Raw genomic sequence first — 5,343 nt, 5'->3', positions numbered from 1 at the left:
TTAGGGTTAGGGTAGAGCAGTAGAGCAGGAAGTGGAGAACCTGCATGTGTTGTTCACTTCCTGTTATCCGTGACACAGCGGCGTTCGTTCACTGATTTTTATGTGTTGGTAGATTTGGGTCTTGTTTCGAGCACAGATTTGGCCACAACACTGCTAAAAGGTTTCAGTCTCATGTTAGCAGAACTCATCCAGTCCCCCCCCACACCACACCGGCTACTGCTGCAGACTAATTACGACTCTTTTCCTCGAGGCCACAAAAACTTTTATGTAACTTTCAGCCACAGATGTAAGAATAATGCAGCCATTTCTCTGGTTTGAACTTCAGTGCAGTTCTGTTGTGCTGAACTTTGCTTGGCCCAGAGTGCTGAGTAACTGATTGAGATAGGAACAGGGAGGCTTATCTCTGAATGCTTGGTGTTGGGATACGTATGATGTCAGACCAGTTCTCATAATGCTTTCTAGGCTGCGTGTACAGATAAGCTTTGGGATCTGGAGAAGGTAGAGACATATGCAGGTAGCAAACAAGACACAATTGAAATTGGAGCAAGAGAAAGGGCCAGTTTCTGTTTGTTTGTTCAAGTGTGTGTGTGTGTGTGTGTGTGTGTGCGTGTGATGTTCTTGTGCGCTGAGCCTACTTTAGCTCACCGTACTCCCTGAGCAGTGACCGGAGCAGGAAGCGACCATCCAAGCACTTGGAAACTGGAACGAGGCGACGAGAAAGAGAGGATGGATGGGAAAGAAAGAGAGCGATGCGATGGGGAGAAAAAGGATGGAGCACAAAGAAAGAGAGGACAGGAGAGAAGAGCGAGGCAGAGACAGACAGACAGACAGACAGAGCGAGCAGCAGCACATGGAACGGCACAAAACGGAAAGAACTGACGAACGAATGGAACCAAACGAAAGGAGGAGAAGTGTTGGATTGAGGGATGAGAGGGAAGGCGAGGCCACCTCTTCTTCTCCCTCTCCTCTCCTCGTCCCTTCTCTTCCCCCCGTGAGAATGTGTGTGTATTTTCTTCCTCGTCAGATCTGTTGTGCTTTTATTCGCACACAAAGACGGGACGTAGACGTACCTGGCACAGGTGGACGTGAAGGAGCTGGCACAGGTGTGTGTGTGTGAGAAAGAGGCAGATAAAGAGGCGCTGGCTCACCTGCCTGGCAGAGCGGCCTGCTTGTTAGACGGTGGCCTGTCTGTCTGAGATGTCCCACTTAACACTGACACACACACTTAACCCACCCAACACCAGCACCGGCTCACTTCCTGCTTCTTCGCTCTCAGGCTGCTGCACACAGTCAGACGCACACGCAGCCGTCAGCTGGACGTCTCAGCCTGGAGGCTTTCTGCTTCAGGGTTTGTCATCAGAAGTGTTCTGATTTAGGGATCAGGTGTCGCTTCAGACCCGTGGATGGATCCTTGCAGGTGTGATTTAAGACGGCCTGCTGCAGCCCTGCGACCAGCTGCTGCCTGTTGCCAGATGGCTTTGAGGCTCTGCTGCCGGTCAGATCTTTCTGCTACGCACTCCGTCTTTAGTTTAAATGAAACATCTCGACACCCATTGGTTTGAAGTTGATACCCAGATTCATGCCTCTCTCCGGATGAGTTCTTCTAGTCCTTGGTTTACGATGAGACACCAGCAGAACTCCTCCTTCTGTTGTGTGTGTTGGTCGTTAGCAGTAACTGGATGAACTCAGATGGTGAACTGAACAGAACCTCGAGTACCGCTGAGGACCCGTCATGGCTGTGACCGCCACACCGTAACTGTCGTTGGGTTGAGGACAGATCTTGGATGCAGATATCTCAGACCAGATGTCACTCTTCTATGTGGAATGCTCTGTCTCTGTTTAGTCACTGTAATATTTAATAAGAATTAATTTGCTGAAAAATTAAACACTAGAAGAGGCACAAATGAGGCTTTGGAGAGACGGCGACAGCACTCAGGTTATTAGTATTTATTTTTTCCTTTTAAATAAGAACTGAGCAGAAGCCAAAGCAGGAAGTTAATGATTGACTGGGTGACATTTCATTGTAATACAGCTCATGTGCAGATAATTTCCTCTCCTTTTTGTGAAGCAGTAGTTTAGCGTTTTAAATGAAATAAATAAAAAAATAAAAAAGCTGAAAAGTCAAATTGCTGCCCAACAGCTGCAGCAGAATGAGTTTTTGACGCTGGAGTGAAAATGTGTCCATGCTAAAGAAATTGGAGGGTCTGCAATGCGACACAAACAAACAATAAACAAGGAAGCAAACAAACTGACGCACACCCAGATACACACACACCGAGCCATCGGCTATGCTGCAATTAGCTTGTTTTAAAGGAAACAAATAACAGTAATTTCAACAGAACAGCATCCATAACAATTCACCCCTGGAGGGGATCAGCAATTTGAACGCACACACAAATTGGATGCATTCACACATACGGATGCACACACGCACACACACACACACACACACACACACACACACACACGAGTATGTGCATGCAGTCATATTCAAGTAAAACAGACACATGATGAACATGCATGCTCACACACACACACACACACACACCTCCATTAAGTGTACTTGAGAGCGGCAGAGAGGGTCAGCTCAGTGTCTGAGTTATTACGCTACTTTGTTCTGCCTCAGTGGGAAGGCTGACACACACACACACACACACACACACACACACACACACACACAAAGAATTATTATTAACCAGCAACACTCAAGGTGCAAATATAAAAGGGTGGGTTTGATAATGGATTGAAAGAGATGAATAAAAGAATGGATAAAAAAAAAAGATGGATGCATAAATAGAGAGAGAGCGTCTGGTCGCTGTTTCTTTGCTTGTGTCCAGAAGTTTGCAGCTGGCTGGCAAAGCTGGACTCCCTCTCTCTGTCTCCCCACCTTTTCGTCCATCCATCCATCCCTTCCCCTCTGTCTGGGTGCACAACAATGGTGTGAAACATCTGCGGCTACCAGGTAATTACGGCTGAGCCAAAACAGTGGGCAGCGCTGCACCGACGAGCCACGACACCCCGCAATTAGCCCTACATCTCCATCTCCCCTCGCTCTGCCGCTCCCTTGATGACCAGCGTATTATCTCTGTGAAGAGACCCCAGAGACAGAGTGAGAGGCAAAATAGACCCATGAGTGGTCTCAGAGGGACGTGAGTGGTGGGAGAGGAGGACAGCCAGTCTGTCTGAACAAGGCCCGCTTCAGCTCATTCCACCCTTCTTTAGCTGTAGTTTCACACCAACGCATGTTTACTTTGCTGCTCCTCAACCTGTGCTGCAGGTCCATGGATGTGTGCCAACACCTGACAGTCCTGTGATGAGCAGGAAGCCATGTTGGTTTGTGGCAGCAGGAAAACAATCCCAGTCACAGCTGAACAGAGAGTCGAGCACAGAAACCCCGACGCACTGAAGCTGGAAACACTGGTCTGTCCTCATTTACATGAGTACATGTTGAATGAACCGGAGCAGCAGGTAGAAGCTGTCTCCGGGTCTTGGGCAGAACTTCTATAGAATGTAGACATAAAAATAAAGAAATGAAGTTTTGTAGAGTGTTTTCTGGTTCCAGGTTTAGCTTTGGTTCATGCCATCAAAAACAAGCACAGAGGTGCAGCATGAGCGGGTCCTGGTCTGTCCTGTGGCGGTTTAAGGGCCCACACCTTTCAGGGTGCAGAACTTTAAGCCTTAACACAGTGTAGACAGGTGAGTTCTGTCAGCAGTAATGGACCAGAGAGAAACTAACCGTAGAGAGCATTCATGTTTTTGACACCAGGTTGTGTTTCTGCTGTGAAGTTGGCCTTTTTGATTTGGTGGATCAGTTCAGAACCAGTACAAACAGCACCTGTACTGTAACTGTCCTCGTTCTGATTTCATCTTTACACTGGACGCTGTTGTCACCAGCACACGTACAGTTTGTGACAAACAACAGACTGAACTCCCAGGACTTCAAAATGAATCCAACACCAGGCGCTGCAGTTCCTGGTTTGGCCACTAGAGGCTGGCTCCAGAAGTGAGTTGATTCCCATTGAGTACCATGTTAGGCGGCCCAGTTCTACAGCAGAAAGTACCGTGTTTACAGCCTGGTACACGACACGGTTTGATCTCAGTAGTTAAATCCTGGACGGGGATCAGCGACCTGTTAGCTGTGCTGTTCCAGGTGTGGCCTCCTGGCTGACGGAGCGTGGACGTCCAGAGACCAGAGACTCTACATGACCCACCCCGGGCTGACTCATGTTTGTGTGACTCCCACATAGAACATCTCTGTCACCATGAACCGCTGTCATAAATGAAGTTCAGTAAAGAAAACACAGCGAGGACAGGTGGCCATTTTGAAGCTCCGTCGTTCAGCAGTTCAGATTGAATTCCCAGTTCCTGAGCTGAGCGTGTGCGGGGCCGTCTCACACTCACCATCCGCCGTGTCTTCATTACGTGTGTTTGATTGGTCCGTGTTGGTGTGCACACACGTGTACCCGTGTGGGTGTGTGTGTGCGTGAGCGCCTCTCTGTTTGGGCGACTGTTTGCTTATGCATGTGCAGCCTCACAGCGTTTGTGTGTTTGTGACTGCGGGTGCATTTTATGATGTGTACTTTTTTCTCTTCTTTGTCCAGGAGTCCCCGTCAGGACCCCTAGGCTTCCCTGTGCCTGCCTGCCAAAAACGTCTGCATCTCCTGGACCCCCTCGAGGCAGGGGACAGCCAAATGTCACTTGGACCCGCTACAGAGTGGTGAGAGGAGGACGGGAAGAGGCCAATGGGAGAGAGGGACAGGGAGGAAGGAGGCGAGGGGGAGGAGATGGGGAGCTGAATGAGAGGGAGACGAAAGTTAAAGAGGAGATACGAGGAGATGCCAAGTGAGCAAACCGTCAGAGAGCTGGATGGAGGGAGCCAGATCGTTGTTTCCCACCATGTAGCCGCATCACATCCGGCCGACTCAGCGACCGTCTGCAGAGCTTCATCTTCTTCTAATCAGTGTTCAACTTTTGGCCCAAACGTACGACACGTTTAACGAACCCAGAACCAATCTAGCAGCCGACAGCGAGCTCCTGTGTGCAGCCAGAGCGGAGCGACGGCGTCCTGACGGGACCGAAGCGACGCTCCTGCTGAGCGGGCTCTTATCCCAGCTCCTCTGTTCTACGGCTTGGCAGCAGCTCATGCTAGTGAGCCGGTCCGTCCCTTAAAACGGTCCTCTGCACATTCACGAGCCGACCACAGGAACTTCCCACAGTGTGCTGTCACTACAGCAAACCCGGCAAAGAGTCCAAATCACCCCAACTGTAGTATGTTCTGGTCCATTCAGCTCAGCTCCACGTCCTCCTGGTTAGAACCAGACCCAGAGAGACTGGAGCGGATCA

The sequence above is a fragment of the Stegastes partitus genome, unplaced genomic scaffold (genome assembly GCF_000690725.1).
Source record: "Stegastes partitus isolate 25-593 unplaced genomic scaffold, Stegastes_partitus-1.0.2 Scaffold348, whole genome shotgun sequence".
Lineage (NCBI taxonomy): Eukaryota > Metazoa > Chordata > Actinopteri > Pomacentridae > Stegastes > Stegastes partitus.
Note: the sequence above shows the minus strand (reverse complement) of the source record.